Raw genomic sequence first — 14418 nt, 5'->3', positions numbered from 1 at the left:
CACAGTTGGGTGGGTCACATCTCCACGGAAACACTCAAAGAATTACAATCTAATCAACACTAATACGTCTGCCCACACAAGACTACATCAAAGATAATGGTGTTTGGGGGACATAATAAATTCAAACTAGCACAGGTGCCCTGCACAGAGCGTGGCTCATGGAGGTACCAAAGAAATGGAGCAACGATTATTCCCCTTGTGCCCCAATCCTTCTCCTGCTGACCCACCCACCTCCATTACTTTGCCTAATGCCTCCTGACACCATCCTGTATCCTAGCCCTGTGTATGTCTCTCGCTTACCAGATTATAAACCCCTCAGAGGCAGGGACCCTGCCTTACTCATCTCAGAAACACCATCCCCACCTATAGGTCCTGGCACATAAAGGTCTATTGAATTGAAATGAGCTCAACCCCCTTCTGGAAAGTTCAAACTCTCAAATTTTGGATACTTTAGCAAACAGAGTCAACGTCACCTCCAGCCAGCAAGGCGAAGAGGCAGCCAATCTCCCTCTTTTCCTCACTGAGGTTTGGTAATCAGGAAAGGTTTTTGGCTGTGCCAGATTTAAAATCCCCAGCTTCTGCATAACCCCCTGTCCTCGCAGCCACCCACACACCTGGAGGCCAGGATAAAACATCAGATAGTCTCCCTCTGGAGAGGGAGTGGAGACTCCTCCCCGCCCCTGCACCCCCTCCCTGGCGTGGCCCGGTTTGGACTGCCTGCCACCAGGAGATCATCACCAGGACCGTTGCCCAGAAAGGGAGGGAGGTGGGAGGAAATTATTGCAATTTCTTTCAGGGAGCATAGATGCTTTTCTAATTGCTGTCAAAGGCAGCTTCTAGGGAATGCATTACTGATAGCGATTGAAATGAAAAGGAGGAAAAGAGCAGTAATCTCTCCTTTGCTGTACCCACTACCCTCCCTCCCCTGGCCTGGCCTCCTACACCCTTCCGTCCCCTGCCAGACCTGAGGCTGGTGACGTCCCACTCCCCAGCTCCCTCAGGGTCTCTCCCCATGCCTCCTCCCCATTTCCCTTGTCTCACCTGCCTGCTCTTTTTGTTTTCCGATTGTTCTTCTTTTCTGCCTTCCTGCCCCTCTCCTTACTCCTCGGGCTCTCTCTTTTTGCTGGGCAGTAACTGGCACCCTCACTTTCTGTCTCTCCAGCAATTTATCCCACTTCTCTCCATCTCCAACCTCACCTCTTGCTTTTCCTCACCTTGATTTTTATCCCTTGACCCTTCTACATTTATCCTAAATTTCCATCATTTAGCCATCGCTTTGTTTTCTCTCCTCTCTTCCTTCATATTCTCATTCTTCTAACCACCACCTTCTGGTGCTCTCGTAACCCCTCATTTTCTCCCTTTTCTGCTTGGGCTCCTTTCCTTGGAGTCTTGGACCCTCAAGTAATCCCTCTCCAAGCAGGAGATAGGCTAGGCTATCCGTAAGGTTTTTCCTAACCCCAAACCAGGAATACAGGCATTTTTATTTCCAGCCTCCTCTTGTACCCAGACCTCCACCCACTGCTCAAATCCCATCACTAAGGTGAGCTTTCATTTTTCCTGCTGGCTCTGAAGATACCAGAAATAGAAAACCCCAAGCCAGGATCTCACTATCCTTTGCCATCAGTGAGTTCTCCCTATGGGAGGCCTGAGCTTCCCCGCCTCTCTTTACACTGGAAGCTGTAAAGTTGTGTGTCCCAGACCCCAGCTCCCCTGAGGGTGTCCTGTGCCTTTAAGAAAGCACAAGCCTTCAGGAACCACGGGCTCCTCCCCGCCCCTTCCCAGCTGGGGGGAGGGGAGCAAAGATGGATGTCCCCACGGAGCCCTCGCCTGACTAGCTCATCAATAATGGGGGGCCAGAATGGTTCCACTCTCTTGGAGCCTGGGAGAAAGGTGACAAGTCTCATTTATCTCCTCCCTGGTGTCTTCCCTCTTCCTTCTTCCTTGCCCATTTCTTCCTTCCTGAGCCTGTGAGAAGTGGGGATTGGACCAAGGAGGATAAGGGCAAGTTCCTGTCTCTTCCTTTCCCCGGGGGCTCCCAAGGTGCCTGCCGTAGGCCAGCAGCCACCAGATGTTTACTGAGCAGCTACTAAGTGCTGCTGTAAAAGCACACTCCGCCGTACTTTCCCCAAACCCATCCCACCCACTGCAGAGCCAGGGACCCTGGTCAGAACCTCATCCCCTACCCCAAAAGGGCCAGAGCTGTAGCCTCAAAAGTAGTCACAGAGAAAGCAAATCTGGTTTCAAACAGTGTAGTATACTTTTTGTTTTTTAGTGAATTTCTCAAACCTTTCTGAAAGGACTCAGTCCCTGCTTCTTCTCCCCTGTCCTGGGGCTTTAGCACCCCCTCTTTTCATTCCAGGATCTCCCGGCCTCTGGGCAGACCCCACGCCCCACCTGCTCCCAGTGCCAGCTGAGTCTGGTTCAGCTCAGCCACGTCTGACACTTGACTTGGTTCCAACTCAGTGTTTCAGCCCACCCATTACCTACAGGGTCCTGGTGAGGGGGTGTTTGAAGTTGTGGAAACAGATTTTCCCCATGTGTCTCTGAGGCTGCAGCCTCTCACTGGCCGGCACCACAATCCCACTCTCGCTCTTGCCCAGCCTTCCTCAGGCCCACAGCTACCCGAAGGACATACCACCGTTACCACTAAGGTCCAGCCCCATGCTCTGCCCCCAGGCCGCTGGCAGACTGGCTGGGACCCCATGCTGCCTTGAGTACTGCCTCAGGGTCTCTTGACGCCAGGCCTGGGCTCCTAATGCGGTGTGAGGAGGCCGGCTGGGGTCTGGAGAAGCATGCCGTCTCTGCTCTATCATCACCGCAGCAGATGAACAATTACCCCCGGTCACAGGGCTGGCCTAACCCGGGGCTACCTCTGCCATCACCTTGTGCCCCCACCTAGCAAGCTAGCACCCTTCACAACAAACAGAGCTGCTGCGATTCTGCTTCCATTCCCAGGAACAGTTGATGGCTCTCTCTATCCCTCCTCTCCTTTTTCATCTCCCTTCCCTTGCAACTCTTTACTTTGCCTCTCATTATTTTCTTATCTCCTAATTTCTTCAACTTCTTTTCTGCCTCCTCTTTCATTTCTCTCTCCCTCATACCATCGCTGCCTCCTTTTTTTCTCCCTCCTCTCTTCCCCCTCCCCATTCTCTCACAGGCGTCCTCCCTCCCCCTCTTCAGTCTGCTCCCCACCCCCAATCCACACCACCTTCCCTCCTGCGACTATATTTAGCTCAGAGCTGGGGGTTTAGAAAGGCGCCGTTGGCGCTGGAGTTGGCGTCTAGTCTTGAAGGGTCTGTCAGTGTTTCCATAAGAGGCTGCGCTGGATAAGTTTATAACTGAGCTGTTTTCTTTCCTTACGCATCCCAGACCCTGGGCTGAGTGTAGGTAGGGAGGGACCTCCAAATACAATTGGAGAGGCTTGTAAGTTCCTCAAGATAGGGAGAGTGGATCTGGAGCCTGGGCAGCCGGGCAGCCAGGGGGCACAGTGAGTTGGGACTCTGCCCTGGGTTAGGACCTTGGGAGCCTGAGGATAGAGCCCTTCCTAAGGACAGATGGAACAGCTATTGTTCTCGTGATGTGACCTGAGAGGATCTCACCAGACTGCTATGGTCTCTGCAATCCCACAGATAAAGGCATTTCTTTGTGATAAACCAATGCCTACAGAAGACCTGATCTAAAAATCATATCTAACACTTGAGGGACAAACCATACCTTTTGATCCCCTCCATAATAAGGTCAGGATAGAGAAACAGAAAGTTGAAGAAACTTGCTTCAGGACGCCCGGTTTGGTGAGTGGTAAAGCTTGAACTTGAACCCAGGTCTTTCTTCTCCAACTGTTGTGCTCTCTTTGCTGCAGTGATCAGAACTTCCCACTGGGTGTTCCATCAGCCTCCGGATCCATAGCTAGAAGGTCTTCAAGAGTTCCACTGTGGAGTCAGAGAGACCTGGCTAAGATCCTGGCTCTCCTACTGAGTCCGGGGCGCCTCCGGCAGGTGCTTCCTCCCTCTGCATCCCACAGGGGATTGTCATGAGGATGAAAGGAGACAATTATCTAAATGCTTGGCACAGTAGGCATCTGATGAAAGGTAAATTGTGTCATTATTACATTAACATAAGTTCAGGTCCCTAAAGTTATGGCACATGGACCAGTCAAGTTTCCAGGGAGAGGACAACGTGGGTCTGGAGAGGTGTGGAGCAGAGTTGGGATGGATGAGAAGCAGAGCTGGTTAGCATTTAGCAGGTGCACAGGGGTAGAAGTGAGGGAGGTGGCTCAAATGTCAAGTGTGGGCCCAGAACTTTAGAGTTATAAACACTATTCACATCTATCCATTCATTTACTTCTAAAGGTTGGGGGTGGGAGTGGCTGGGAAAAGGAAACAGGGCTGGCAATATCATCCCCCTTTTACAGATGAGCAAACTAAGATCCAGAAAGATGAAGTGATTTGCCCAAAGTCCCAGCTAATTATTTCACTTGTTCACTCACTCATTCATCAGATGTTAAGTGAGTTCCTTATGTGCGGACGCTGTGTGATCACTGGACGTACTCAGTGACGGAGCTAGAACCAGAACTCAGGGCCAGGATATCCAGTCCTATGAGTTCTCTATTAAAAGACCACCATGCAGCCTGGGGGCAAGAGTTACTGATTTGACTGGTAGTAATGGTGGCTGAGCCCAAGCAAGGAGCAAGTTACTTTCCTGTACATACCATCTCCTATCCTTTGGCCCTACTCCTCCCTAGTGTGAGGTGGGCCACATTGCTGACATTTCCCTGAAAGGTGGGCAAGGAACAAGTAGAGTCCTTGGCTTCTTGGCCCCTTCTAGGCACTTCTCCTTTCTGGATCCCAACCTCAAAAGCCATTGCTAACACCCCAGAGGAAGAGGGTTGTTCCCCTCTAGCAAGAGTAGCTTGAGGTTCCACAGGACCCAGGAGTCCTGACTCTTAGTCCAGAACAGGACTTCAGGGACTTCAAGAGAACCCAAGGACAGGTGGAAAACGACATTCCATTCCATCCATTCCTCTGCCTTCCTGTGATGGAGGAGGTTTCTCCCAAGCTCCTCTCTCAATGCTATACTTATTTCTTCCTTTCGGAGTGGGAACATGAGATAATGTGGGTGGGATAAAGGATGGGGGGACGGTGAGAGTAACTTCAGGAGTTGTTGGTAGGACCAGGGGTTGGGGAGGGTGTGTGCCTGGGTGCATGCACAGTTTCTCTAAAATCTTATTCCACTAGCCAGCCAGCTATCAGTTCATCTAATCAAGTATTTATTGGACACTGAAAAGACAAATGCTGACACCTTAGGTTATTCCTATTTCTCTTGCTTCTTTTTGTTCACCAGATACACAGATAGGAAGGGGAGAAGAATTTTTCTAGAGGTCATCTTTTCATTCACCTGCCTCTAAGAAAAGATAAACAGATAAACAAGTTTCTCCCAGCAGCTTATACCTGTAGTGAACAATCTTTCCTGTTCAGAAGCTTTTAATGTGTTTAACTCACAGCCCTCCTGCACCATCGGAGCTGTGTTCACTGCCCTCTCCTGAACCCTTGGTTTCTCCCCTTTGCCTTTCTACTTTTCATTTGCTTCCTCATTCTCAGGGTCTGGAGGAAAGAGCTGTTGACTTGGAGTCAGAAAATCTGGTTTTGCATTCTAGCTCTGTCACCTACAATCTAATGACCATAGCCTTAAATTCTTTGGACCTCAGTTTCTTCATTAGCAAAAGGACCATAAAAATGCTAAGTGGCGTTGCTGCAAGGATCAAATGAGAAAATGAAGGGGAAGCAGTTTTGTAAACTGTAAACTGCCATACTTATGTGAAGGCTTATCATTAATTCCCCTCATTTCTCTGTCACCAAAGAGGCAAGAGCTGGGGGAAGCACAGGACTGCAAGTCAAAGATGAGGCCTGTGTATTTGAATCCTAACTGTGCCCTCTGGCCCTCCAGGCGACCGTGGGAAAGCCACATAACCTCTGAGCCTTGGTTTCCCCATCAGTGAGGGAGGAGTCATTAGACCCATGTGCCTCCTCCAGCCTAGGAGTGGAGCTGCTCATAAACAGTGATTGCTCACTCTCTATTTTAAGGAAACCTTTGAGCTCATCACCACCAATTACTGTTTATTGAGCATACATGATGCTGTCTCCTGTATGGGTAAACAAAACTTTCAAGGGCCAGGGCCTTTCCCAGGAAGGGCAGACAACCTAACCCAGCCCTGCCAAGCAGCAGAATAAGGCACCATCTCACCATACTCGTTCCTCTGCCTTCTTTATTCCTGGGTGAACTGACTTGAGTAGAAATGACAGCTGGACCTTGGCCCTGACATAGGCCACTAATACCCAGTGGGACCCTAAATGATCAGAAGGGGTTTCCTTGTCAATATCTGTATCTACTCAGCTGCCAAGGGCTGCTGGTTTCTCTTTCTCAAAGTCTATTGCAACTGTTCCCCCTTTCCATCCCAGCCATCGTCTTAGCACAGTGTCTCAAGCTGACAATGTGGCAGTGACCTCCCAACTGGTCCCACAGCTTTGGCCTTGCTTCTCTCCCATCCATCCCACTCACTGCTGTTAGATTAATCTCCCTGAATTACATAGCTTCTCAGTTCCCTGCCTGGCACCTTTAATGATTCCCTATTGCCCAAAGGAGAAAGTTCAATCTGGATGCAGAATGACACAGAGGAAAAAATCAACAACTGCAGCATGGAGCGAACCTGCTGCAAATCCTAGCTCTGCCTTCCATGGACAGTTGCTTCAATCCCTCTGAGCCTCAGTTTCCTCATCTGCAAAATGAGGCCAACAGTACTGATATTATACTACTGTGATCAAAGCTTTGAAATATATGTATAGCACTGTGTCTAGCTCACAGGAGATAGTCAGTAAATGCCCCTCTTCTCTTTTCCCTCCACAATCCCTTATAGCAAGGGTCACAACGTGGGCCTAACTGTGCACTCACCCAGGGAATTCTGGGAGACTGACACTGACAACAGTGCATCATATTGCGGAGGGCACTGAGAAACAGGGCCAGGGCGTTGGGGCTGTTGACCAGGGTCCTGACACGGGTCTAAAGGCTTCAGACAAAATGGGACAATGAAGTCTGTCCCAAATACTGTAAATGTGGGGAGCCCTGGGAAGGCAAAAAACTCTCCTCAAGATAAAGGACCCTGCTTCCTTTATTACTATTATTTTTTAAGAAGCAAATAAACTTTTACCCCTTTGCACATCACAGCCCACCTCTCCTTTTCCCTGGAGCAGGAATGGACCTCAGCCATCAGAGCAGAGGACAAAACTGCTCAGTGACAGAAGGCAAAGGGTTGCTAGAAAAATAGACTCTACCAAGGACTCTCCCCGTGGGCATCCAAGAACACTGGTTCTTGATACATAAGGAAGACTTTTTTAGAGAACATCGAGTGTATCACTTAAATGGCCTTGGCTCAGCCTCTGTGCAACCCGTCCTACGTTCTCTCCAAGAAGAAATTAAACAAAGCAAAAAGCAGCATTAGCTACAGAGTTCCTACTCAGCAACCGGGAGCTGTGAGGCAGCACAAGGACACGAGGGCCACGGGCGCAGCGGGAAAAGCCACGGCGGCACCAGCCACCGAGGCAGCAGCAACGTCGGGATGACTTCATTCACTGAGTTATCAAAAACCACAATGTCTGCCAAGAAAGGGTGTGAGTCACCAGGACCCACAGGAAAGCAGAGCCAGGGGTGGGGTAGGGTGGGCAGTGTGACATGGTGAGGAAAACAAGTTCTTGGGTGACACGCAGGTTCCAATCCTGACATAGCTCTGGGGCCTGAACAACTCTGAGCCTCAGCTTCCTGATCTGTAAAAAAATTGGGAAATAAGAATAGTGCCTGTTTCAGGAGATCTTTGGGAGGATTAAATGAGTTAATCTCTATAAAGGGCTTTAGCACATATTAAGGGTTCAAGAAATGCTACTTCTTATTTTTGATAGCCGAGTTCTTGATTTTCTGCAAAGCTAGAGATGCAGGACACACTCTCTCCTCATTTCCACTGCCTCTGACAAAAACCCTTGGCTTTGGTAGGCTTAGACTGACCTCAACTCGGCCCCTTGAATGATCCCCCGAAGTCCAGGCCTCCCTGCCTTGGATACAGCCGTTCCCTGGGAGACCAGACCTGCCTGGTCAAGACGCTCAAAACCTCCAATACCTACATCAACTCCTGACGGACTTCCCCTGATAATCTCGGCCCAGACATCTTGCCACTCTGTGGGTACTCACAGCACTTCCCTTCTGATCCACTCATCCAACAACAAATCACAGGCCACTCTCGGACATTCTTGTGCCATTCACTTTTTATTGTATGATGTCGTTGGTTAATTCTTCGTGGATTTAAGTTTTTACACCCAACTGCATGGTAGCTTTTTTGTAACTCTTCCTGCAGATAGCACAAAGCTAGGCACATATTCAATACCAAGGATATTTAAGTTTTACATAAATGAATAAGCTTAGCTTAGCTAGAGCTTTAGGCTAGTGCAGTTAGGGCTTAGGGTCCAGATGCTCTCGGCATCCAGTCCAACCACGGTGCTCTATGTGCTGCTGGTCAACCAAGGATGGGGTGGGAGGGTGTGAATGAGTATCTCACCACTACAACCAGGACAGAGGCATGTGCCCTGCAGAGGGAAACCAGAGGACTTTTCTTCCTTCACTTTGCTGCTTTCCAAGATGCTGATCTAGTTCAAGGTGACTTGGGCCTTGTAGGAAGGGAAATAACCAAGTGTGACCAGGCTAAGGCAGCAACATAGATGCAGCTACAGAGTCTCGAGTTGGGGAAACTCTCAGGCAGGTTAAGCACAAAGTCCAGTTCAAATGTGGAAGGACCTCAGCCAAGGGAACAGCTAGCCTTGGGGAGGCACTTGTGGACTGGGCCACAACTGAATTAGGGACCAAAAGGCACTGGTCCCCTATCTGATTGGAAAGAGCTGTCAGAGAGAGCACAGAAGCTGGCATCCATGGCTGCCTCACTATTCCTAGGGTGGGACATTCTTTGGCCTCCTTCCCTCAGGCATTTGCTGGTTAGAATGTTCTTTCTCTCATCTAAGCTCGATATCTCCAGAAGAAGAAGAGGTTGGCCAGAGGGAAAGAATATTGGGGAGGTAATTAATCCAAGTTCTGCTTCTCAGTGGTGATTCAAGAACTGGGGCTGGCTAGAAGCCAAGGTGCAGGAACTGGGGAACAAGCAGAAGGAATGGCTGAAAAATCTATTTGCAATATACCACCATAGTAGTGGGATCCTGTTAGCCTAATGCATGATAGCAATATCTCGTAGGTAGAGAAATCCCCCAATGATGTATGTAACCTGTCTAAAGTGTGACTTTTAGATTTGATACCAGTGCCTCCTAAATTCCAGGTCTCTTGGCTCTTGTGGATAAACTCAGCCCCGGCTGATTCTCTGAAGGGCGATAGCAAGAAAAGGAGCAAGGCTTACAGGTATCCGAGTTTTGAGGGAGAAAATATAGCTACTCCAGTCTCAGGAATTAGAAAATGCAGAGTTGGAAACCTCTCCTCTTCAGGGTGTGCAATAACCCAGAGTTGCAGTTGATGAGTAGCAATAACTGCTATTCTTTCACCCAATCTTAGTAACCTAATGTCCTTAAACCTGTTCCTGGGATTAAAAGCAGTCTGGGGCCATCCGAAACTAAGGACATTGAGGACACTGCTTTACTTCTGGATCCCTTCATAGCCTCACCTGCACTCTCAGGCAAGACTGCCTGGAGGCTCGCCTTCCCTCCATCATCTAAACACTCTAACATGCTTATCATTATGAAATCAGATTAAAGCAAACTCCAGAAACAGCCTTGAAGAGGAAAGGAAGTTTAAAAAAAAAAAAGTCAATGTTGACTTCGGGGATGTGGGGAGGGAGGGAAATTCACTCCTGCTTATAGGGCTAGTGAGAAGAGGTATTCATTTGTTTGGATGAATATGGGCCTCAGGTCCAATATTAGCCATGACTTTTTCCATTGCAATTAAAAAGACACACAACTGTAACTGGCTTGAGCAAAATCCATGAAGCCCATCAGCCCTGGCTGCATGCAGAGTTCACAGGACATGGTCAGGACTGACTGCTCTCCGACTTGTAGCTGGACTTCGCTCCACACTGGCTCCACTCTCAGGCAGGCACTGGCAACATGGCCACCAGCAGCTGCAGGCATATCCCCTACTAGTTTCAATTCTACTGGAATAAGTTTCAATACAAGTCCCAGATTTGAGTCTCATTGGTTTGGGTTACATGCCCATTCCTGAAGCCAGTGGGGAGTCAACTGCTCTCAAACTGCAAGTACTTAGCATGGAGAAACTGTCAATTTTTTAGAAGAAAAATCAGGGTGCTATTACCAGAAGTAGGCAAAACAACAAATGACCACTACAGATATGATCACGAATCAGTGAGTAAAGTCGCTTAGTATGCGGATATCAAATCTCAACCACTGTGTGTCAAGGTTGGGTGAGGCATCTAAACAGATGGATGACATGATGAAATTCTGACAAACTCTTGGCTCCCTAAAGGCCAGGATTCAGTTTTATCCACACTTTCTTCCCATCCCCCAAGCAGAGCCAGCCACAAGGTCAGGGCATTGGACTCCAACTGCACCTAAACTTTTAGAGAAACTGTGAGTACAGTAAAAATGAAGAGTGTTTAGCACAAAAGCCATCTCTCTTGGTTCCAAAAGAGGTAGAAACTACTTGGAATATTCTAATTGTCATAATTTAGGGGATCTGATGGTTTGAGTTTGAGATAGCTGTGAGGAAAGCTGAGATAGTGTTGGTGCCCAGACAGAGGAGGCCTTGCTTTCAGTGTGACAGGAGAAGGTGATAGACATATCCCTGGCCATGAAAGAATGGGAACCCAAGAGAGGGGATGAGAAATATGGTTGCGGCAGCTCTTGTGAGGGGCCCATGGCACCTGCCCTGGCTGCTGGAGACTGAAGACCTGCCAGTCAGCTCATTGGCATTGAGCTAATCCACCAAGATGCAGACCCACTGATGAACAACTATGTCAACATTAAAGAGATGACCACGTGTAAAGTACAAGAGAGGGCAAGTGGAGGCAGGGGGTGGGGATGGAGGAAAGGCAGAGGTCCAGGAGCCATGGACCCCAGGACCAGAGTATTTGAAAGAGAAAACATGGGCTAGCTAGTTTGAAACTGAGCTACCAGTTGTATGAACTTGGGTAAGTTACCTAACTTCTCTGACTTTCAGTTTCCTCATCTATACAATGAGGGTAATGATACCAATCCCTCGAGTTGTCATGAGGCTCAAATAAGATAGCATAACTGAAGTCCTTAGGACGGTACCTGGCACTTCAGAAGTGCATGATCAATGGTAGATATGGACTCTACCCAAGAACTCCTATTTCAAAGGTTTGTGTGCATTTTGGCATTTGATCTTCCACAGGCAGCCTCAGAAACTGGAGAGGGAAGAAGATGGTGGCTTCTTAAAGGGAGAGTCATTGGCCCTAGTCTTCACTCCTGGCTGGTGTTTTGGTGTCTGTGGAGTCTCCTGGTCCTGGCCCAGGCCTGGCAGAGCCCAAGGTTAGCCCATCTGGGCAAACAATTTCTTGCTCCTTGCTTTAAAAAAACAGGTAAAAGATTTCTTGGCCTCCCTGACACTGGGCTTCTCCGTTAGTTAGGAAGCTCTTTCTTGAAGCTAATCCCAAACCCTCCAGTGTCAACAGCAGTTCACCTTCATTCATGTAGTCATTCAATCATCAAATCATTCCTTCATTCTTGCCATAATAACTATTGGACACCTGCTATGCCAGGCACCATGCCAGCTGCTGGAAATACAAAAATAGGTATGATGCCTTTTTCCTCAAGGAACCTGGAATCTACTGGGAGTGAAGCACATCAATAGACAATCACGATAATACATGATAAGTGCCTTAATATGGGTTAGCTTTGAACACTTTGAAAGACTTGAGGGGCACCTAACCTGGGTTTAGGAGAGGGAGTCAGGGAGACTTCTCAGAGGTGACACTTGAACTGAGTCTTTAAGGAATTGCTGAGCAAGTAGATCTGAGTAACAGTTATTTTACATCTACTGTACTTCAACCTTTATCACACGAGAAGGATGACAGGTTGGCTATTGATGGACTGATTATTGCATGGAGATGGATCATGTTGACCACAGTGGATAATTACCAAGCAGGAGTTACAGCCAGATGCCTGTGATTATACAGTGATTACAGCTAAGGTAGTATGACTTCCAGTGGAGAAGGATACCTAATGGTCCTAGAAGCAGATAGTCTAGTCAGGATGGGATATAGGGGTTGCTAGAGCCTCCAAGGTCTAATCAAAAGTAAAGGAATGGCCACTTGGTCCCCACAGAAAGATTGGGAGTGACATCAGGCCCAGAGGGGAAAAGTGCGTACACAAGGCTATAGAATCACCTTTCCCAGGAATCTCTCTTGATTCAGAATCAGCTACTATTCAGGTTACAGCAGGATATACCTTCCTAGAATGTGGAGGGGAAGAGCCAGATGACTTTTGGAGACACCAGATGACTTCTGGAGGCCTGTCTTGCCAGAGGAACCCACAGTTTCAGATTCTGGCCCTATATTTCCAACTTACCCCAATGATCTCTGCTCAAGGTGCTGCCCTTCTCCTCTCCCCCAAACTAATTAGCCAGGTTTCATACCAGAAAGGCAGACCTTTGCACCCCCACCCCACCCCCAGTATCTCAATGCCACAGATTTGGGGACCCCATAGAAGCCTGGACAGGTTGAGCACTTTGTAAAAGGCCACTCAGCAAATAAAAAATAGAACACTGTTGTAGTCACTAACGTTGATCAGACAAGCCACATCCCTCCATACAACACAAACAAGATTAGTTTTTTCCTGCCTACAGACTTTCTACCCCCCCAACCACCAAATCCCAGAAGAAACTAAGAAAGTGAATGACACCAGACTGGAGCAACCCCACGAAGCAATCCCTCTTTGCCTCCTCCTTGTCTCTGGCTGGGCACCCTCTCTCTATTGTCCTCATGTTCAGTTCCAATAGACAAAGGTGCCTCTAAGGTACAACTTTTGGTCTGGAGTCTTAAAAATGCCATGTATCTCAGTTATTGTCCTCTTTCTGTTTCTGGCGGATTCCCTACCAGAATTTGCAATAAGATCTTCTGGAGAATTTACTTGCTTTTTAAGAGATTAAAGCAGGAATATATCATGCAAGAAGGCCGCAGAATCTCCTCTTGGAGATTTTTAAAATTATTTTTATTTTTTTATTAGAGAAGTTGTGGGTTTATAGAACAATCATGCTTAAAATACAGGATTCTCATCCACCACCCTACCAACACCTTGCACTGGTGCAGAACATTTGTTACAATTGATTATAGCACATTTTTATAATTGTACTATTAATTAAAGTCCATTGTTTAACTTAGGGTTTCCTATTTGTATAGTGTGATCCCATGGATTTTTTAAAATTTTAATTCTACTACCAAATATACAATCTAACATTTCCCGTTTTAATCATATTCAGATATCTATTTCAGTGTTATTAATTACATTCACAATGTTGTGCTATCATCACCACCCTCCATTACCGAAACATTTCCATCATTCCAAATAAGAATCGTGTACATTTTAAGCTTTAACTTATCATTCCCCACCCAGTCCCCTGGTAACCTATATTCTAGATTCTGATTCTATGAGTTTGCTTAGCCTAATTGTTTCAAATCAGTGAAATCATGCAATATTTTTTCTTTAGTGTCTGGCTTATTTCACTGAGCATGATGTCTTCAAGGTTCAACCATGTTGTCACTGTATAAGGACTTCATTCCTTTTATGGCTGAATAATATTCCATTCTATGTATATACCACATTTTATTGATCCATTCATTGGTTGAGGGACACTTGGGTTGCTTCCATGTTTGGGCAATTGTCATTAATGCCACTATGAATGTCGCTGTGAAAATATCTGTTCAAGTCCCTGCTTTCAGTACTACTGGGTAGGTAACTAGTAGTGGGATTTCATATGGAGTTCTATAGTTAACTTTCTGAGGAACAGCCAAACTGTTTCCCTCAGTGTCTACACCACTTGAGATTGCCAACAGCAGTGAATGAGTGTTCCTATTTCTCCTCTCTAACACTTGTTATTTTTCATTTTTTAAATAGCAGCCTTTCTAATGGGTGTGAAATGGCAACTTGTTGTGGTTCTGATTTGCATTTCCATGATGGCTAGTGATGTTGAGCATTTTTTCATGTGCTTTCTGTCCATTTGTATATCTTCTTTGGAGAGTTGTCTATTCAAGGCTTTTGCCCATTTTTAAATTGGTTTGTCTTTTTTTGTTAAACTGAAGGATTTCTTCATATATTCTGGAAATTAAACCCTTATCAGATACATAGTTTCCAAATATTTTCTCTCATTCTGTAGGCTGTTGTTTTACTTTCATGATAAAAGTCCTTTGAG

Source organism: Choloepus didactylus, chromosome 2, assembly GCF_015220235.1.
Source record: "Choloepus didactylus isolate mChoDid1 chromosome 2, mChoDid1.pri, whole genome shotgun sequence".
NCBI lineage: Eukaryota > Metazoa > Chordata > Mammalia > Pilosa > Megalonychidae > Choloepus > Choloepus didactylus.
This window is presented reverse-complemented; position numbering follows the sequence as displayed.